This window comes from Vicugna pacos, chromosome 11 (assembly GCF_048564905.1).
Source record: "Vicugna pacos chromosome 11, VicPac4, whole genome shotgun sequence".
NCBI lineage: Eukaryota > Metazoa > Chordata > Mammalia > Artiodactyla > Camelidae > Vicugna > Vicugna pacos.
The window spans coordinates 42,920,998-42,944,006 of record NC_132997.1 but is presented as its reverse complement, the minus strand read 5'-3'; the positions used below and the strand labels follow the sequence as shown (position 1 = coordinate 42,944,006).

Here is a 23,009-nt window from a genome sequence, read left to right as displayed (position 1 = left end):
TGACCTTGTTTTGGGTCCCCTCTCCTGGAATATACACTCCAGGAGGGTAAGGACAATGTGACTGTCTTTCTCACTGTCTTAGCTCCAGCTCCCAGCGCAGTGTAGTAACACAGTAGGCCCTCGAGAGTAGGCACGTAGTAGGTGCCCAATACTTAAATGTTGAATAGATGATTTAAGTTCTATTTGGTTAAAACTTTTATTAGAAATCAGGCGTTAGTAACAGAACAGGAAAAGAAAAATGGGGAAAGAGAGAAGAACAGAGCATGGAAGGCCCTGTAAAATTCCACTGGGATTTGGGTTTTAATTAGTGGCTTCAACTGACCGAGTTCTTTCCACTGAAGCAAGTCAAGGGAGGCCAGAGAGACAGGGCTGAGAAGGCTGACGGTGACCAGGTGGCCCGCCCTGCGCTCTGGCCACCTCACCCCGTGGGTATGACCATGCCGTGCCCTGGCTCTCTACGCGCAGCCTCCTTCCCGTGGCTTTCCATGTCCTGATGCTCTGTAATTGGAATTTGTGTGTATTTCCTCTCCCAGCAAAAAACCCTCCAGTGAAAGGAATTTGCTTCAGTCTCACCTTATATTGATTCTTTCCAATATTTTTTTCCTGCTACACCCTATTCAGGCTCAGTTTCTTCCTTGAATTCTCAGCTACTTGAGTGACAGTAATTCTGTCAGATTTGGGGGAGCAATACGAGACCAGGGCGGGGATTAGCAAACAGTGGTCTGCAGGCCAAATCCAGCCCATTTTTGTAAATAAAATGTCATTGGAACACGGCCACACCCTTTCATTTCTGTGTTGCCTGTGGCTGCTTTATGGCTAGAACAGCATCGTGGAGCAGGTGTTGCTGAGATTCCGTGGTCCAGGGCCCAGAATATTTACTGTCTGTCCCTGTACAGGAAAATCTGGCTAATCCCTGAACTAGGACACAATCCCCTTTATTCTGAGCCTTCGATACAGCTTTAGAAGAGTTTAACTACTTTTTGATATCTCCATTTATGTATTAATAATTAATAGAGGGAAAATCAGATTTGCTTTATACCTTCTAACATCACCTAGTTCAGACCCTGTGATGTTCCAGGCATTTACTTAATCGATAAATGAAGCTTTCTGTGACCTTCCCATCCCAAGTAATCTCCTGCTGCTTTCAACGCCCATGAGGTTTTTACCTCATAGAGCACTTTCTCTCCCATCGTGCTGTGGCTCACGGTGCTTCATCTCCTGTGGCACGCAGCATTTTGACTTTGTATGTGAATCGTGTGTGTGCGTGGCTACTGGCCTGCTGGTGTGGCATTATGTAAAGAAAGTTGTGTTTTGAGCATGACAGATTGTTAGGCTTTGAGCTGCATAATAGTAGGGATTGTGCCTCTTCCTGATACAGAAACTTGCCCAGTGCCTGCCACGTGGTAGGTATTTTATGATGCATGGAAGAGTCTGAATTGCCCCTCTATATTAATAAGGACTTGCCTGCTTGCTTTCTATTGATGCTGCTAGAACTCGGTCGAAACCAAGCATTACTCAGCGTCCCCCACCCCAGGACATACATCCCCATCCCTCACCAGCATACGCACACACACACACACACACACACACACTTTAGGAACTTGAAGGTAGATTTGGGGCACTGTACTTACATTGACATAGGTTTGAATTCCAGTTCTATCATTTATCAAGTCACTTTGAATGAGAAACAAAATAGGATGTTTGATGTCATCATCTTTCAAGTACAGCTAATCATAGTCACCTCCCAGACCTGTAGTAGGAAGTAAATGGTATCATCTGAGCCCTAAATAGCCTCCAGCTCACCATAAGTGGCCAGTAGAGGTCAGCTGTGTCCCGAAGTCCTGTGACTTCCACACCAAGCCACCAAGGGAAGCCTTGCTTCCCAGCCACGTGCCCCCACGGACTTACAGTCTTCTGGGGTGTGGGAGCCACTGTTCTTAACTGCAGGTCAATTTCCTGGTCCGTGTACATTCCCACTCCTCATTCAGTCTTTCCCACATAGCACATTGTGTCACCAGCTGCCACGCCGCTGAAGCCAAAAATCTGAGTCATCATTGCTATTTCCTCCATCGGTAAACCTCCCTAAAGATATCTTTAATCTGTCCATTTCTCACCAGCTTCTCAGTCATCTGTGTAGCCAAAACCATTCTTTTCTTTTCCCTGTTCTGGTAGAAAAACCTTCCTATGGGTCCTGCAGATGAAAAGCCCCATGATTCTTTTAAACACTGGTATCAGGCAGTGTCTCCTCAGAAACTGCTAATCATCTCCCATGATGATTGCCATGAGCTCACATCCCCATGCCATGGTCTACAGAGCCCTCATGACGGTGCCCCTGACTTAATCTCACATCCTGGAGATTTTTCATAGTGGACCAGGCCCAAGGCCCCTTGGACTGATGTCCGTGACTCTGGAAACCAAACCTTTTCCTGCCTCAGCACCTTTGCACCTTTCTGCCCATCCACCTTTCTACCTCCTTTTTCTGCACGGGTCACTCTTTATTCCCATCAGGACTCAGTCACACCTTTATTGTCCGAAGCCTCTGAGGACCCTGGGCTTCCTGGTATTTCTTTTCTTACAATTTTTTTAACTGATTCTTATCACAATCTGTAATCTTATATATGGCAAATATTTATTTCTGTGTTGGCTTGGTGACCCTTCTCCTTTGTATACTCCAGGAGGGCCTGCCCCAGGCCTGCTAGTGTCGTTGCTAGATGCCCAGCCCCAGCAGTGCTTAATAAAATATTCTTGAGTGAATGAATGAATGAACAATGACTTTAGGTGGATTTACCTCTCTCCAGTATGTTTTCCTCTGAATATTAATGGCTGGCTGAGAGGCTGCCCGGTGTATTGAAATGTATCTTTTTTAAGAAGGTTGAGAGTTTGCCAGTGAGTTGAAAAATGAATGGGAGTCCTTACATGACTTTTACTCTTAGTCCCTTTCCAGATGACACTTTTCTCAAATCTTGGAACAAGAAAATAATGAATGCATTTTGTTGCTTTGCTCTTCAGCATTTTAATTTTCTAAGAGCGTGGAGAATTCTCTTTGAGGTTTAGTGCACCGCAAAGTGTAATAAAATGTAGTATTTGTTCCAGGTTTCAATGGATAAGGAGCATTTAAAAATATCTTTGGCAGTCTCACAATGTATGCTCTGGAACCTTAAACATGAAGATATCAATTTTAAAATATTGGAAGTCATAAAGCTAAGACTATTTTAGCTGCATATCTCAGAATGATTAAAAAAAAAAACAAGGGTTTTGATTTTCAGTGGAATCACGAAATGATTTTATAAAGCCGGCACTTTGCACAACTCATGAATATTCTCTTTGTAGTGTTGTTTTCCCATGTCAGAGTCAAGCAAAATAAACTTGAATTCAGACTAAATTTTAACTATCACTGAGGACACTAACACTTCTATAGAAGAGGCACATATACAAAGCTGAGAAAGAGAAAAAAAATTCCTTATTGAGTATGTAACATACTAATTTTTGCATCATGGAGTGGCAAGTATTATCCCAGGTTTGCCAGTGAGGAGAGAGTCTGACAGGAAGGGACCTTGCTTGAAGTCACACTGGTAATATGTGGCTCTTGGCATTTGGACTCAGATTCCTTATGCTTCACGACAATATTCCTTCCATTGCTGATTGCTCTCTGAGTTTTTCATCACCCAGTCTTGTCTTTTTTCTCTCTGTTCACCCCCACTATTGTGTATACTTGATCCCATTTGCCATTCCATTTACCCTGTCTCCTGGAGGCACAATGTGCATATTTTGATTTGTGTGTATTCTTTTGTATGTGTGCATTTTTTTATTTACTTAGTGCTATTTCTTGCTCTTCTGGATTGAACACTGTTTTTAAAGGTTCCTCCATCTGAGCCTTCCTCTCTCTGAGCATCTAAGGCTTTGCATCTCTTTACTGCAGGAGACTTTCTTGGTATGCATCTGACACATTTTACTGATTCTTTTTCCCAGGAATGGAAAGCCAGTTTCCTTCCAATTCCCTGCCGTCATAAATGACTTCGTAGCTAACATACATATTTTCATATAGTTATCTGACTATTTCTTTGGGATATGTTTCCAGGAATAAATTTCCTTCATGGCTAGGCATATGTCGCTTCACTTGGCTCACTAGTCCTGGGTCACGTTATCCTACCTGATGGTTTTCCTGTGTCTTATACCAGTTTTTGCCATGTGAATGGTATACAGTGAGATTTTCTTGTTGTTCTAATTTATCTGAACACTGATACACTTAAGCATCTTTTTGTTGCTTATTAGCATCAGGGTTTCCTCTTCTGTAAAGGCCCTGATCACACTGTCACCTAGTTTTCTGTTTTGGCTGTTCTCTTTTTCTTGTTGATTTGTAAGAGTTGCTTGTCAGTCTTAAATATTACAAATGTTACCTCTCATTTTGTCATCTGTTAAATTTTTAGCTTATTATTTGGGGTGCTTTTGTTTTAAAAGTCTTCTGTTTCCCCCCCAAATCTCCTCCTATACTTTTTCCTAATAACTATAGTTTTACATCTTATATTCAGATTTTTAATCCACCTTTGTATGTGGGTGCCAGCTTATTTTGTGGTGCTAGTTTTATTTTTGCTGTAGAATGAACCAGTGTTTCTAATACCATCTAGTAAACAACATAAATATCTAGCATATTTTCAGGTTTGTTTATGAAAAGACCTATTTTTACATCTGGAGAAAGGAAAAAAAGTCTTTAATATCAAAATGCCTTTCCCACAATAGAAATTCAATCAACATTTTTCCTTTATGGATGCAAATCACATTTTATGCCTGTTTTTGATCTAGTGAAGAATGCTTTTCGTATGTGTATGAGTCTGTAAAGGCACATTTCCCTTTTGGTCCTCCTACTTTAGACTAGAGTTCTCAGTGGAACTGACATGGGATTTTAAGTTGAATATTTCAAAAAAAAAAAAAACCTCGTCTTTGTTTCCAGCAATTAACATACCATTATCAATATAATTTTCCATGATTATGTCAGTTTAAATGAGAAACTAAAATTAAAGGGAAATTCTCATTGATTAAGGATAATTTATTTGAATTGGTAAATTATATGCATTTGAAACAAATGGTAATCATTCACAGGCCTTTATTTCATCTCTGAACACAAGGATGAGAATGTAGATTTAAGATTAAAATAAAAGTTTTGTAGTAGCATTCCATGAATTTAATAGATTTCTTTTTCCCTACAGGATGACTGCTAAAACTGAAATTTTTGAAGCATGAGCTAGGACAGAGGGGAGATGAAGAGTTTGAAATGTGTTCCTAATTCCATTAGGGGAAACAGACCTTTTAGTCAGCAGAGATCTCTGACACGATTTCAGGGGATAATGTAGTGGAAGGAGACGGACCAGAGGGAAGCATTTAGCTGATTATGTAGTTCATTCAAGAATAAATAGGCTATTTACTTTGAAAATTCAATAGATTTGAATTTTGGTCAAACGGGATGGCATTTCATCTCCCTGTATTAATGTTGATAGAAGTGTGTTCAGAGAGGGCTTCTATCAGTTACTGCTTATTGGTGGAGTTTCCTTCTGTATCATTTGCTCAGTGCTCCAATTTTGTGGAGATCATCTGATTTTTGACAACATTATGAGATGGGCAAGTGTATTCATTGAATTTCATAATGAAACATTATGTTTCACTCTTGAAAGTTTGTGACTTTCTTGAGCACAGGAGAAGGAAATTGCAATAGGAAAGGTTTTGTTAAAGATGCACACATTTTTGGAGATAACATACTTTGAATTTTTGGTAGAAGATATGAGGTCTGATTTTCTGAGCTAGAATAATTCATACTTTCTCTAAATGTTACGGAAGTGTCACAAATGATCTACTCTAAGAGGTAGGTGCAAAAAAAAGCTTGTAAAAAAGGCAATATTGCATTTGAATTATGGATGAAATCCAAATTATCAAAATATTTAAATATATCCCTTGAAAAGATAAATTCTCTGTCCTAATTTGAGATTTAGTGGGCGTAGTAATGTGGAGAAGAGTTTGATGCATGGAAGATCAGATCACAACTCTGACATTTCTATTTTGAGGGCTTAGTCAAGTTACAACTCTAAGCTTTTGCCCTTATCAGTAAAATGTCCATATTTGACATCGAGCTAGGGGATATCTTTTGTACCTAGCCCAAGTGGGCTTCGGTTTTCTTTTCTTTCTCTTTCCCACCCCCATTCCCAGATTCTTAGATTATAACAACTAATCTGAACTTTAACCATAGCAAGACACATTGTTTATTTTAGCTGGATTAGCATTTAATACGTTTTTAATTGTCTGCCTTTGACTAATGGCAGGAGGGGAAAGCCCATCTTTCTTTAAAGAAGTGAAATAATTTGCTTTTATTTACATTGATCTTGTATCTTTGTTCTTTTGTGCTGGTTGCTAATTGTATCAGTGTCAAACTAATTGTCTTAAGTAATGGAAGTTGAATTCCCCCAGTGATTTACTGTAGAAGAGTGGATATTTTGTAAGCATTACAGAATGGTTGTTCTTTTAGAAGTGCATCGTGAAGTCTCCACGATGTACATATTTGTGAATTACCATCTGTGTGAAAAAACAGACAGCCCCTCTACAGCAGTTTGCTGAATGGAATAGAAGGATCTCTGTCACCATTGCTGCTTTCAGACAAGTTAGAGAATCATAAAATTGAAGTTTACTTCTGTAAATTCACAGCACAGACCTGGTTAATAAAATTTGTATTCCTATATTTCTTCAAAGAAACAAAAAAAAATAATTTCTTTTTCAATTAGGAAAACCAGTTTCACCTGGGCAGAAAAAAGTACATTTATAGTATGAATGATATTCTCTTAAATCATTGTTCCAAGTCACTCTTAAACAATGAGATAGGACAAATTAGAACCCATGAAATACAGGTGATATTTCAGGAAGGACACAGGGAAATGAGAAACCTGTTCCAGAAATGTTTATTGAGTATTCGTCATGCACCAGAAAGTATACTAGGTGCTAAGAACATTTCTATGGACAGACAAGAATTTTGGCCCCTATGTGGGGCTTTATTTTCCTTTTGAGCAATTTCCAAGGACTAAGTGAAATAATGTGAATTAAAAATGATTTATTTATAAAAGAAGATAACAAGAAAATGTTATTATACATACAGCTTCTTTCTAGGGAGTATAGATCCTGAACGTCTCATTCCACCAAGAACATGGACAAGCGTGTATATTCAAATCTGGGAACAGGTCTGGAAAGAACTGAGTATTTGCATAACAGAGAATGCCTTTGGAGTTCTTGTGGAGGGGGTTAGATGCAAAGAGAGGATAAGAGTGTGAGGGCACGAGTCGGGGTGAGAAAGGGAAATTGGAGCAAATTCTTGTCCAGATACTCAGTTTCTACACATCTCAGCCAGGGCTCCCATTCCCCACCTCCCTCCACCTCCCTGGCCATTTCTACCTTATTTACAAGTTCTGGTTTTCCTGGAAAGGGGCTCTCCTGACAAATGCAGAGACTGTTCCTCACTGACATTCCTTCCCTAAGTTGTTATCTGTGCTCGAGCTTTCTGAGCAGGAGATGTTAAAGATCTCTCGTTAGCACTTGTGCTTAAGCCTTTGGCTGAATATGCTTGATCCTCAAGAAAAATAAACAGACAAAAACCAAGAAGAAACTCACAAAAGGAAGATGACCTGTGAGTGCATTTTTCCTTCTACAGCACTTCTTCGTCCATCATGATACAGGGTTTTTATGAGGTGTTACACGCATTCTTTGTTCAGCTTTTGCTGCGCATTGGAGTGACCCTCTTTAAAGTTAAAGTGGCATATTTGCAGAGCATAAAATCAAACCAATATTAAAACGAAAGTGTGTGAAAAATAAAGCAGACTCCTAGAAAAATCAATATATTGGTCACAGGTGGTCATCAGTGATAACTTTAGTGACATCTGTAAGATAGCAGAAAAGAGAGAAGGAGAAATCAGAGGAGACATAATCAAATAAATAATAAGAGAAAATTTCCCCCCAATTTACAGCTAAGTGTTCCAGCACAATTCAAAATAAAGCCATATCCAAGCTAAGTTTTGGTGAAGCTTTGCAATACTAGGGTTAAAAGAAAACCACAAAATTTTCTCAAAGGATTGATAAGAGTCACATCCTAAGTGATCGGCGCCCAGAATGACTTTAGACTTTTCAGCAGAGATCTGGAAAGTAAAAGAAATGGTAGCAGTGCATTCCAATTCTGAAGGAAAACAGCCCTCAGTTGGAACTGTCACTATCACACAAGGGTTAAAGTGGGTAAGTTATTCTTACTTGCCTGAAGTTGACTTTTTTTTTTTTTTGAAGTTTAGATCTTTATCCAGGCTACTGCTTAAGTTTTTGACTTTGAAGAAACTACTAACTGAACTGCAATTGTGGGTAAAATTTATATATGTATTTTTTCTTGTGCATATAGTAGCTGTGCTATTGATGGACAGGGAGAGAAATTGTTGTGCGAGGCTCAATCATATTTTCCAAGATAACATTGAATAGGAGCAGCTTCAATTTCAGATAAAGATATGCCTGAAAGTTCACATTAAGTTGGCGGATTTTTAATGTTAATTATGATGCTGTATTTTTGCTGAATTTGCTGAATGAAGTGAATAGATAAGAAAGAAGGTGTACAGCTACTTTCCTATTCAATCTGATGGAGTGAAGCTAGAATCTCCTGGTCTTTTCATCATCATTTAGGCATTTTACCTAAAAGCAGAGAGAACACCAATTGTGAATTTTTTCCTTTTGTCCTGTAATACTTTCTCAGGGCTTGGACAGTGACAATAGCATGCTTGCTGTTAAACTGGCAGGGAACCTAATTATGGCTTTTTATCTGAAGCTCAGATAATCTCAAAGCTCTTTAAGAAGATTATTACCTTAATCTGTCTGCTAAAGTCTTCAATGCACTTAGGAGATCTGTAGTATCAACTCTGCAGATTGTAAGAGAGATCTGGGGAGTTTAGAAAGAAGGGGCAATGAGTGAAGAGAGCACTGGATTAGAAGCCTGAGGACCCAGGTTGTAGCACTGTCTTTGCATGTATCCCTTTGGAGTGGCCGTCACCTAATTGGAAAAATAAAAGCAGTGGAGTAGTTGGTCTTTAATGTGCATGACTCGATCTAAATTCCTTTGCTTCTGTGACTCTTCTTCCAGACTTTGGATTCCCATGTATTTTGCTTTCGTGGGGCCCTGTATATGTATAGGGATGTCAAGGGCTTATAGTTTTATAAGCCTTGTGAAAACAGGAGACACAGGAAAAATCCCACATATTTGGATTTAAATCTTGGATCTGCTTCTCAGGAGCTGTATGGTCTGGGCTGGATCATTCTGGTCTTCTGAGATTTAGCTTCCACGGCTATACAAAGGGGAACATGGTACTTAGTCTTTGATAATTAAGATCGCTGGTCCTACATATAAAGTGCTCGGCATAATGAAAACATTCAGTGAATGGCAGCTGTTACTCGTGGGATGTTTTCTAACTTAAGAACTGGAGTGCGAATTTAATCACACAGGGAATCTCCTTTGGGAAAGGTAAAGAACGGGGAACATCTGAACCATACTGAAAAATTATTAATGAAATTCTCCTTTGATCTACTGTTTATTTCCAGCATTCCCTGATTTGCTTTGCAGTCATAGAAAGTTAGAATATATTTATCTACTCTGATTCACATTATTCACATTTTGAAGAATCTGTGCAAATACCAGAGATCGTAATGTCAGCATAGACTGTGAATCACTCAAATATTTATCCCTGAGGAAAGCATGACATGTGAATAAGAACTACAGGACAGTCCTTGTGACAGGGAATTTTTTGTTGTTGGTGGTGGCGGTGGCCTTATATGCTTGTGATTTTCACATATGACCACGTAATTCTGTGGAGTCTGCAGTTGTAACTTTAAAGGCAGTCCCTGGGCTGACTGGGTTATTTTGAAAGGAAGGAAGGTGGCCCTTTTCTGGAGACCGCTATCTGCCCATTCTCGGGCTGCACTGTTTTGCTTCTCATGTGCCCCACTTGTGTGCCTTAGTCATCACTCAGGTTTTAACATGCATTTCTGGAGGGTGTTACAACCTGTTTTTGAATTTGTTTTCTCCAGGAAGCACTCTGTGATGAATAATTTAGCCGGATAACTATTTATTAAAGAGCAAACACAAGGGATGAGAAGTCTAAACAAACTTTTTTTTTTCCCTCGAGATGGATGACAAGGGCAAACAGTATAATGATTGCTTCCCTGGTTACCAGGGAAGCTGGGATGTGCTGATGCTTTGGTATGAAAAATTGAAAATAAATCTCAATAATTGATGTCTGACCGAAAGAGGTCAAACACTGTTATAGCAGAAAAGAGGAAAAAAAAAAGCAACAATGAAAGGAAAATTATCCTAGTCCACATCATGACACGCCATGTTTTGCTTTTTCTGGAAAGAGGGAAGTGGTATCGACAAGGATTTTTGTTGAAGAACGAAGGGTTCGGAGTATCTAGTTGTGAATGAGGACCCCACCTACTGCGTGACCCTGAGCAAGATACCCATTACATCACTCAGCCTAGTTGTCCTCATCTCTAGGACAGGATCACATCCCCTGCCTTGGCTACCTCGGAGAACTGTTACAAGGTATACCAAAATCACATCCAAGGAGGTCTGTTGTAAACTGTAATGTGCTAGGAAATGTCAGAAACTATGATAAATGCTGTTTGCCATTCGGCTGCAGTGCCAGCTGCTGGGGATTAGGAAGAGGCTGGGGAAGGTCTGATGCCCTCAGAAGTGGAGGGAAATATCCTTGGTTATATTGTTATCTCTCAGAAAATCTGCTCTTCTGCATCTGCTTGATTCAGTGAACATTTTGTAGCATTCGCCTTGTGTATCACATGCAATGAAGGGTCCACGTTGCTTCATGATCCCCAAGCTTCCAAAATCTCACATTTGATACAACTACGTCCAGAGAAACATTAGAATCCCAGGCACCTGTCTCACTCTAATGAGGAAACATATAGAAACTTACTATACCTGAAACAAACCTTCACTTGAATTCTGGGACATTCAGACCAGAATGTAAATGCTGGTCTCTGTTAATACTTGGATATTTATACTAATTTATAACGATTAAATTTGAAACTGTTCATTCAGGTGTACCCTGGTACTTGAACTGAATTCAAATAATCTCAATGTGTCTTCTTTTTCATCATTACTTACTGCTGATTTTCTCTTTGCCAACCTTCTCAGCAAAGATTCTTCCCCTTGAGTGGTAGCGGGAAGGGTATTAGTGATAATAGTAATAGCAAAGCTACCACTTGTTTAGCTTCGTCCTTGTTCCACACTCTATTCTTTCTGATTTGGGGATTTATTTTACTGTGGAATTGTTAGCAGCAGCATCTCTATTCAGTGCTTCTTCCTTAATACTCATTATCTCTTAACTCCTTGCAATCTACTCTTCAACCCTGGCATTAAAACTGCTGCCCTGGAAAGCACCCCATGGTGACTCAGTCCACTTCCTCCTTCAGAATCCTAATCCTGGTTTGGCTTTTCTGACTCTCTGCAACAGCTCCTGTCTTTTTGAAATCCTCCCTGCCTTGGTGTCTGTAACCTCTCCCGCCTTTCTGAGCACTGCTTGGTGGTCTCCTGTGTCTACACCTCCCACCCTGAGTGTAATTTCTCTCCCTTCGTCCCCACTGCGGCTCCTCCATTTGAGGCTCTGGTCATTTCTCACCTAGATGGTGAGCTGGCGTCTCTGCACCGGAGCAGAATGCAGAGGTTAAGGGAGAGTCTGGTGTCTGCCTTCCTGGTCCACGACCTCTCTCTCCGCCCTTCCAAGCTGGGTGACCATGTGCACATGAAGTCAGTTTTAGCTTTCTTAACAGTATAGTGGGGGTAATAATGATAGCTGTTGTATGGGGTGGTTGAGAGGGATCAATATGTTACAATATGCACAAAGGCTAAAGTAATTTCTCGCCCGTGATGAGTGGTAAGTGGTGCAATTACTGTTACTGTTTTCACATTAGTTATTATCATCATTATTTCAAATAGTTTCTTCTGCCAGTGGATCCCTTGCTCCCAGTATGTTCCGCACAGGGCAGCCAAATCACCCTAAAACAAAACTTAGTCAATGTTGTTAAGCTGTTTTATATTTACATGTAATGTTTATATTTAATACTGTCTAACAGCTTTAATCAGCTGCAGTCTGTTAATCCAGACCCCCCCAGTGGTGCTGGTTTGTCATGCTAGCCTTCCCCTTCAAAGCTCAGAGGGTAACATTCACTCCTGGAGTCTCCCTTCTCCATGGTGCTTTCTTTTCTTTCCTTCTCCCTCCGTGCATTTGAAATCCTACCTGCCATTCATAAGATTCAGAACAAAGGCTACCAGTCCCTTGTTGCCTTTTGTAATCCTCTAGATCAAGAACCCGTGTGTCCTCTCTGAAGCCCTTAAGCAAAGCTCTTTATTTTTCAGGCCCCTCGTGGCCCTGTGTCTCTCCATCTGATACTACAGTTACTCACGTATATGTTGTTGTCTTTCCTCCTGGATGATGATAAACATCTTGGGAAAGAGCTTCTGCAGACTTTCAGCTCCCAGCACAGGACATCACACCCAGTAACATTCAGTGAAGGGCTGTTGAATTCATGTGGATTTCCTTTTTTTTTTTTTTTTAATAGAATTTATTCTTTTAGAGTGGTTTCAGGTTCACAACAGAATTGAGCAGAAAATACAGAGTTCGCACATAGCCCTTCCCACCCACACGTATATACTCCCCTCCCCTCAACACCCCTCATCAGTGTGGCTTATTTGATACAATCGATGAATCAACATGGGCACATTATTATCAGCGAAAGTCTATTGTTTACATTAGGGCTCACTCTTGATAACTGTACATTCTATTGCCTTTGACAAATGCATAATGACATGTAGCCACCACTATGGTATCATACAGAATAATTTCATTGCCCTAAAAATTCCCTTGTGCTCCACCTATTCATTCCTCCCTCCCTCTCCCCAAACCCTGGGACTCCTGTGGATTTCAGCGTCAGAGCAGAGTGGATGTTCACTTCCTGTCTGGCTGCGTTTGCCTGTTGGCTTTGATAAATGGAGGAGGCTTATGGAGATTCTCTGTTTTTCCCTCATCTTTTGGGTTTTAGAGTTGGGTAATAAGCTGAAAAGTACAGTACTTGGCTCATTGTAGTAAATAGCTATTGAATAATAGGGAAAATAAATAGTAAACATTAAAAAAAAGAAAAAAATAAATAGTAAACATTTGCTGAGATGAAAAAATTTTAAAAAGTAAATAGTGAAGGATCCACACCCTGTCCCAGCAATGGAAAGTAAGGAGACATTTTTGGAGGCAAACATGCACCCACACTTGCTTCTGAATGATGTAGAAAACACAGACCGAGGCTCAGGTTTGAGGGGCACACTTTGGTTTACAGAGCACGCTGGACAAATCTATCAAAACGCTGGCTTTTGCAATACATTCTTTGATGTTTTCAAAGTCAGCCTTGTTTCTGTACTGCAGTAAGCTTTGCTTAAGACTCAAATCACTAAACCATTTACTTCATTGGTGTCAGTGTGGTAACAACGTGAACAGTGTAATTGAGCCAGAAAAATCCAGAAACAACCAACCAACCAAACAAACAAAAACACCTTGCTGTAAGAATGAGTGGAGCCCCTACAAGCTGAATATAAATATGAACTTGTGTGGAAACTCCTCAGGGATGAGCAGGGAAGGTGCTGTCAGGTGACCTGCCGGGACAGGACAGCCGGTTCCTCCTGTCCAGAGGTCCTGGGCTGCGTCCTCACCTTCTAAGCACCCCTCTGGAGCCTCAAGAGTGACAGAAGCAAAACTCCTGTCCACGGAGTGGAGTCATCTTGTGACTTTTGCTCCTTTGCAGAGGCAACCCCAGAAATACAAAGTTGGGAGTTGAAAAGATTATTAACAAAAGGGGCAATTAAAATAAGTCGCAAGAACTGAGGGTTAATGTGGTCCTATCAGAGCTTTTCTTTGTCTTTGCTACTGTTTATTTTTTGCTTGCATTTACTTGGGGGTGTATTTAGGAATATGGGGAAATCATTGTGATTTTTCAGCCTTTAGTGTATTAATCTGCGATTCCTGGTAGCCCTACTGGGTGAAATGGGGATGAGGCCAAGAATACGAAGTTAGGCAGTCTGTGTGCATCCAGCTAAACATTTCAGCACGTGTTGACCTACCAGTCAGAAGACAGGATGAAAATAAGAATTATGGTTTTTACTGAGATAACAAGACTGTGTTTGTCTTGGCCACTGTTTTCCAGGAAGCCTTGCCTGACTGTCCACGACTGAATGTAATACTGGCCCTTAAGACCTTGTATTTGCCTGCACAGGACATATTACAGAGCAGTGATTGCTAATTTTGTTGTCCTTACCCCCCATTTGTATTACAAGACACATTGAAGGCAGAACTTGCCCAGCGTCTGCCCCCAAATGGGTGCTTTAGTCTCCATGTTTGTGGGATGCTGTATCGAAAGACATAGCCATTGATTGCTCCAGCTCTGACGCTGTAGTTCAGAGCTGCAATTGGACAGTTTACAGGCTGCATATGACCCACAATCTTACATGTTTCACTGAAAAAGTTTTTGGCGCCAAAGTTTTGAAGAACAACCAGATAGTAATCCCTAACATTTACACACTGAGAGGTTTCACACATGTACCAATCAGAAATCCAGAATTCCTGCTTCTCTTGAAATAACTGGAGATCTGAGGATACCGACCCTATATTGCTACACAAACCTTGAGCACAATTTAATGGCTGCCCCTGGTTGAAGGATTTCTCCAGTCTACCCCAGGCCCTCCACTTAAAATTCACTAGTTCCCACCTCTTTCTGACCCAGGTGGCCTGCAGGAATCAGAATGTGTTCCACTGAGCTGCAAATACCTTCCTTTGCATTTATCCCTGGAGAGGGCTGACTCCAAGCCTTTTCTCCCCCTCCTCCTACTGACTCTCTTTAAATAGGGAAGGAGCATCCGTGGCGCTTCCTAAGAAGGTGCTTTTCCACGTCACCATCCTGCAGAACATCAGGTCTCTCCACACCTGCAGGACACCTGCAGGCCCACAAGGGCCTTTCCGTGCAGCGCTGGTGCCTTGTGGGAACGGCCGTGGTCGGGATTTCCTCACCGGCATACAGGGCTTCAGCCCTGCACCCTGCTTTGTCTTGGGGCTGTTCCTCAGGCCTGACCCCAGGCTTGCCACCTGCTGTGGCCTGAGAAGCAGGGAGGTGGCAGGTCCTGGTGCTGCTCTTGACCACCCAGCAGAGCAGTGTTTGATTTTTCCCTGAGTAGAAATTGATCAGTGTGGGATTTAGAGATCTTCAAAGGTGCCTTTGTGTAAATTGAGAATTGGGCAAGTTAGGGTCTTCATGAAAACGCACCATGTGGTCACCAGGGTTAACGAGGTGTGTCAGAGCAGCCCTGACATTAAATAAAGGCCAATCAACTCCAATCACTGTGGCCTGGGTGCTTCCTGGCAGTTTGGCCCCCTTGAGAGGAAGGGCTTTCCAGGCATCCTTCTGGCAGAGGCGAGGAGGATGGCTCCCCAGATGGCCCCTGAGCCATGGGCCAGTGGGGAGGTGGGTCCTGCCTCTGCCCTCACTGGCTTGCAGCCCCTCCCTGGAGGGCACTGCCCAGTAGGCACTGTGGACAGAGAAGCAGGGCTGAGAGACTGGGGTCTCCTGGGGCCCCCAGCTGGCTGAAGGGCCAGAACAGAGATTCAAACTCTCAAGGCCCTGTTTTACCATCCATATAACAAACAGATTTGAAAGGAAAATCACTGACTCCTTTTTCTAGAAAAGTTATATAAATAAATGAATGAATGAAGACAAATGATGTCAACACAAACATTGCTCACTTGGGGGCCAGGTGTCTTACCTTGTGCTTCTTTTAGTAATAATAATCATAATCATAACCATAATCATAATCGCCAGTTCTTCTGTAACCTCCCACGTGTACCAAACACTGTTCTAAGAACTTTACTCATACCGACTCAGTCAGTCGTTACAAGATCTCTGTGAGGTGAGTACTGTTACTAACCCTGTTTAAAGATGAGAAAACAGGCAGTTGAAGCGTTGTGCTCTGTGCCAGGAATTTTTCACGCACGCTTCCGTGTGACTCTCGTAAAAACGCTCTGTGCGATGGACATTTTTAGCTCCACAGAACAAATGAGGACACTGAGATTCTGAAATTCGCAGGACGTGTCTGGGATGATGCTACTGTAAGTGATGAAAAGGAGGATTTGGATTCACTTCTTTCTGTTTCCAGAGTTTTATGGTATAGAATAGCTGGGCCGCCCAGGGTGAGGGATTTAAAATTCTGTCTTAAGATGTGCCTGTGGGCCCTCAAGTATTCTGCCCAAGGTTCTTGGAATGGAGAGCATGATAAGCACCAAGTACTATCAATGATCTTGAAACAGTGAGGACAGAGGAATGCCTCTGGCTCCACCTGGCTCTATCGATATTCAGATTTAGCTGTGCCGTTTTCTTCCTCCTGGTTTCTCCCAACAACCAGCCTCTCATGATCCCCCTCATTCACTGAAGACTGGAGCCTAGCCTAAGCCTTCTTCTCTACTGCAGCCATCATTGTTGGCATAGGAGGCGTCAGCATCCTGAGAGCCACTTCATCCAACACCCTCTCTCTATCCCTTCATCTCGTCTCCTGTTCATCAGAGTCACTCATTTCATCATTCATCATCACATCTGGGAATTCATCATCACCAAGACTGTATCACATCGAACGTCATGTGTTAAAATGCGCCATTCACACGTCCGACCCTCTCTCTCATAATCTGGCTAGTTTCAATACCTCCGAAATTCTTTTTTTTTTTTTTCAGTTCATGATATTTTTTTTAATTGAAGTATAGTCCGTGTACAATGTTGTGTCAGTGTCTGGTGTACAGCATAATAGTTCAGTCATATATATGTGTACATATATTTGTTTCCATATTCTTCTTCATTATAGGTTACTACAAGATATTGAATAGAGTTCCCTGTGCTATACAGTATAAACTTGTTGTTTACCTGTTTTATAGACAGTAGTTAGTATCTGCAAATCTCGAACTTCCAATTTATCCCTTCTCACCCTCTTCCCCTCCCTGGTAACCATGTTTGTTTTCTATGTCTGTGAGTCTGTTTCTGTTTTGTAGATAAGTTCATTTGTCTTTTTTTTTTTTTCAGAGTCCACATGTAAGTGATAGCATACGGTATTTTTCTTTCTCTTTCTGGCTTACTTCACTTAAAATGACAATCTCCAGGTCTATCCATGTTGCAGCAAATAGCATTTTTCATTATTTTTCATGCCTGAGTAGTATTTCATTGTATAAACAAACCAGAACTTCTTTATCCAGTCATCTGTTGATGGACATTTAGGTTGTTTCCATATCTTATAAATAGTGTTGCTATGAACATTGGGGTGCATGTATCTTTTCAAATTAAAGGTCCCTCTGGTTATATGCCCAGGAGTGGGATTGCTGGATCATACGATATGGTAAGTCTGTTTTTAGTCTTTTGCCAACACCTCTGAAATTCTTACACACCACTGGACTCAGCATTTCCCCTAACACTTGGCTTCGTATGAACACCACCTTTCTTACTCTCCTGCTTGGGTCCAATGACCCAATGTCAGTGACACTCCTCCCTCTCCAGGCTAACCTCCCTGTCAATCTTCTTCATGTTGACAACCAAAACGTTGGAGATAATCACACAGTTGTGGAGCTATCTTGTATTGTTTGATATTTATATACAGAGTATATATCATTAACTGCTAGCACTGCCTGTCAATCTCACTACGTTTTTCTATTCAGTTTTTAATTAGTCTGTCACATAAATAGCTCTCTAATCCTATCATTTCTTTTCATCCTCACTTCAAACATTGCAGACTGGGGTACCCTCACCTTACTTGAATGCTGAAATATTTTCCTAATTGGTCTCCCTGAATTTCGTCTGGCCTCCTTTCCACTTCATCTCATCACAGAATCAAAGTAATTAGATCATATATTTTATCATTTAGATCATATATTTTATCACTTCCTTCCTTTGCTTTCGAATATTTTTGTGACAGCCCATTGCTCATAAAATAAAATTTTAAAAACTTCTTATCTTACTTACAAGCCTTGCATGATTTTTGCTGTGTCTAAATCTCTCCATTCTTACACGTAGAAATCCAGCCTTACTTATTGTTCTCTACTCTCATGATCTCGTTTTAGCTTTGTGGACGTGTCAGACTTCTTTTCAATTCAGGACATTTTGCTTATGCTTTTTCCTCTCTTTGGAAGCCATCCCTTGTTCATTACGAGGCTGTCACTCTTTCAAGAGCTCGGCTTAAATATCACATTCTCAACGCATCATGAACCTTCCTCCTTCCCTCTTCATTGTGGCTGACTGCTCCCTTTACTCACTCTTACAGTACCCGCATTGTGTCCTTTTCCTTTAAAAGATCATTCATGACTAGATTAAATATTAATTTATGTACTTACATATTTAAAGTGTATCTCTGAAATTAAATTGTAAGATTAAAAAAGGAAATTTCCAGACCTGCTTACTTAAGTACTGTCACCTAGGTCTTAGGGCAGTGCCTGAAATACAGGATGTTTGATAAACATTTTCCCATAAACTTGAATTGAGGCCTTGAACTTGGTGCCTTAGCCTCTCAAGAGACAATTTCCTGAGTGACACAATAGGAGCACAATACTCCTTAGAGGACCATCATGAAGTCAACTTGACTATGGGTGGCAAATACGTTTTGGCAATTCTAAAATGTCATGTGGAAAACAGAGCTGATGACCCAGTGGCCACAAACCCATCTGGCTCCCAGATCTCAGTTTCTAACACCCTTCTCCAGCAAAAGGAACCAGGGCTTCCTGGGGAAATGGCAGATTCTAGAGCTGAGGTAGAGGACGGAGAAGCTGAGCCTAGAGCATCTTGTAGTGTCAGGTTCCGGAAAGTGCTGAACATCAGATAAAACAAAACAAAATCCCAAATGCCAAAGCTGGAAAAACTTGTGCAACAGAATAAAGTAGTATTGGATTATACCCAACATATAAAATAGACATCCACATGACTGTATTGATATAACTAAATTGTTGAGTAAACATGTAAGTGGAAGGGAAGAGACAAATCTTCCCTGCAGATGCATTCCGGGTCATCAATGTAAATATTTCACCCTCAAGAAGGGAGAGCATAACTCCACATAAAGGCTGCACATACTGACTTCCTTCCCAAGGAGTACGTGGGAATGAGGAGGGGTGGTTTCCAGGAGAAAAATAATGAATGTACAATAGAAAAACCTGGCAACACTGTCTTAGCCGGGTGACAAAGGTCAACATCAGCAGTCATAAGTCATGCTGGTCTTTTATGCCCTTGATAGGAGGTGATGAAAATGGCATTACCTTCCTTCCCCAAACCCAAAAGCCCAGTCTGATTCTTGAGAAAAACATCAGCCAAATTCCAGTAATAGGACATCCTAGAAACTACCTGACCAGTCTTGGATGGAGTTTTGGATCAGAAGATGGACATGGGGTCAATATTAAGGATGTCTGAATAAGCTAAAGACTTTAGTTAATAATAATGTATCAGTATCGGGTCATTCATTATGGCTAATGTACTATATAATGTAAGATGTAAGTAGAGCTGATAGTATAGAGGAAATAATAATGGACACTGGATATATGGAAGTATAAGGGGACCCTCTGTACTAGCTTCTCAATGTTTCTCTAAATCTAAAACTTAAAAAAAAGTCTCTTAAAACATACTGTGCATCATTATCATCATCATCTTTTTTTTGTATATTTTTATGGCAGTGTAGTCCGTTTAAAGTGTTGTGTCAATTTCTGGAGTTCAGCACAGTAGTTCAGTCATATAGGAACATACTATTTGTTTTCGTATTATTTTTCACCATAAGTTACTACAAGATATTGAACATAGTTCCTTATGCTGTACAGCATAAACTTGTTGTTCATCTGTTTTATGTAAATTAGTTAGTGTCTGCAAACCTCGAACTCCCAATTTATCCTTTCCCACCCCCTCTGCCCCGTAAGTGTAAGTTTGTTCTCTATGTCTGTGAGTCTGTTTCTGTTTTGTAAATAAGTTCATTTGTCTCATTTTTTTAGATTCCACATATAAATGGTATCACCTTTATTATCACATACTGCTTCCATCTTAAGTATTTTCAGATGCATCAGCTTTCTTTTCCCCGGTCAATGTGGGTTTTTTGTTTTGTTTTATTTTTTGTATTGCTTGGAACACCCGAAGGTTGTAAAATCCGCACGCGTTGAGTGTGGTGAGCTGAGATTCGCTTCTTGGCATGTAGTGGTTGCTGGAGGTCTCTGATCTGGTCTCCTCTGCCTCTTCTGGTCAGATGAAAATGAGAATTAAGGTCTGATCTCCTTTTTCAATACTCTGTGTAGCATTTTGCACCAGTAAATATCAACTCTCTTTCAGTTTTCTAACTTTGCAAAACAAATATATTCTCTTGGATTGACAAGGAATGTTTAAGGTCAAGTAAGAGAATGAGTTTGGAGGCCTTTCAGCAGTGAAACAGAGAGGGCCAACAATCCCAGCAGAACCAAGAGCCGAATTCTTAACCAAGAAAGAGAAGCAGAGAGCTTTACGTCTCTATCTCCAGTGAAAGGCACGTTTTCCCACTCTCTAGGAAATGGCTTTCTGCAAAGGGTGGCCAGATAAATCAGAGGTCGTGGTGCGTGGAATTGCTGTTTCTCTCAGTTGACAATGTGTAGACGACGTGGTTTATAACCAGTGCGACTTCTCGTGCCATTTCCTCTTGTTCTGTAACATAGAATTTAGCTCCAGCGGTGGGCCCCATTGCCAGGTAGTCTTAAATCCTCAAAAGGAGCTACAGTGCTAGATTCTATGTGAAATTTTCTGATTTTTAAAACACTCTGGATGCCACAAAGTGCTGTTGGCGAGACCGATTCAGTCTAAAGGCAACCGCCTCCCTTTCTGGCAGGTTAGGACTGTAGAGAGAGAGGACCAGCAGGGAGGGAGGAGAAGGGAGACTGGAGAAAACTCGTTTCTTTCTTTCGAGAATCCAGCTGCAGTTGAGTCCAGACTGCATTAACATCCCGATGCTTTATTATACCCCTCATAAAAGGCCTGAAATTCACGTTCATTGATTGAATAAAGGGACACATTTTAAATCGTTTTAGTGTCTTTTGGAGTAATTAACAAACATTTATAAAGATTGAGAAAAAAAGTCAGTAAGAATTCTAATTTTTCCTAGGAAGTCTATCTAACGAAATCAAATCACTATATTTTCTGTACCTCATGATGGAAAGCAGAGTATTACCATGGAGTGAACATCTTGGAGTTTAGGTAAATTAGGTAACTTTTTTTTTTTAATAACATGAAATTTACCATCTTAATCATTTTTTGGGGGTAATTAGATTTATTTGCTTATTTATTTTAATTTTTAATTTTTTTATTTTGTTATATCTTTTTTATTGAAGTACAGTTGATTTACAATATTGTGTTAGTTTCAGGTGTTCAGCAAAATGATTCAGTTTTACATATCTATCTCTATATTCTTCTTTTCTGTATTATTCCATTTATGTACAGTTCAAAAGCAAAAACAAATGTAACCACGCAATTAGAATGTTTATTTATTTTTAAGTGGCAGTACTGGGGATTGAACCCAGGACCTCATGGATGCTAAGCACGCACTCTACCACTGAGTTACACGCTCCCGTCCCCACTGTTAGGTAAATCTAAATGGAAACTCTAGCCCTAAAACCACCAGACTACATGACCTTGCATAAATGGTTAACTCCCTTCACCTCAGTTTCCGCAGCTTGCGGAAGTCCCTGGCTACAAACAGGCGCTAACTCCATACTTCGACAGCCCCCGTTCCTAGCTAGAGCCTAAGATAGCCTTTAAGAGACAGCGACCTTTAGGAACCATCCCTCTTCTTAATGGCTTTGCTGTTTAGTAGTTGTCCAGATGTGGCGGAGTTCTAGGCGCTGTACCAGAAGAAAGTGCAGCAGTTGAAAATGATTCCGGCCTCGCTGATTTATAATCTCAATCGCACTGCGGGTGGAAGGAAGACAGAACGCTCCTGGGGGGGAATAGATAGTAGTAACAGGTGTGTTCCGTTATGACTTACCGTCTTAAAGCATCCTCTTCCATTGTGTGACTCATAACTGGGATTCAACATTTCTGTATTTGATCATTTTATTTTTCATATTAGAGTCTATTATTTGTCTGTGGCAGCCTGAGAGAGATGTGACATATAAATGGAATTTGTGTATGTGATATGCTAAGTATGTAGTTGAGGAGTGGACTTTCATGACACCAACTAAATAGTAATCATTACAGAAAAGGCCAGTGCAGCGGGGTAAGTGGTGAGCCTTGATATTAATTAAGTGCTTTGCCAAATGAGGCGAAATGTTCCCAGTGTTGCATTAGAGGCAAAGGATGCACCGAGAGCCTGCTTTCAGTTGGGCTGCGTGTTAGGCAGACACGTATCTATGGCCTCACTTCCCAGTTAACAGCAAACTAGGAGAGGAGTGGTCCTCAGTTTAGAGGAGGACGTGGCGTCCTGGAGGTGTGAAACCCCGTTCTCAAGGCCACATAGTTCCCTTGTGATTGATCCAGGATTTAAAGGGTATATTCACACCAGTGACAAGAAACAATCTGTCTTCTATCCTAAGAATAACATATATTTCACTTCTCTTGGAACTTGGGAAATTAGAAACAAAAGCAGCTGCGAATTAGAGGATGACAATTGTGCCTGAAAACAGTGCTCCCAGGAAATTATTTATAAAATGTGAGATAAAAGCTGGATGCTGGGCCTCATGACCACTGGGGGAATCGTTCTAGAGCTCAGGCCTATTCTGTGGTCTTAGGAAATTCACGTCGCCCAGGATGGAAGGGAGCCTTTGCATCACCACAGGTGAATTTCAGACACAGGACTCACCTGCTGACGAACACCAATCCCAGCGTTTGATTCCAAGGAACAATTAACTCTTCCTTGTCACTTAATTTTACTTTCTGTATAAAACTGA

At 40.8% G+C, this 23,009-nt stretch overlaps 1 protein-coding gene across 13 annotated transcripts in view; it reads left to right on the top strand.

Moving 5' to 3' along the window:
* The window catches only part of NRG3 (neuregulin 3), a 940,531-nt gene that overhangs the window by 320,232 nt on the left and 597,290 nt on the right, over nucleotides 1–23,009 (top strand). The window lies entirely within an intron of this gene.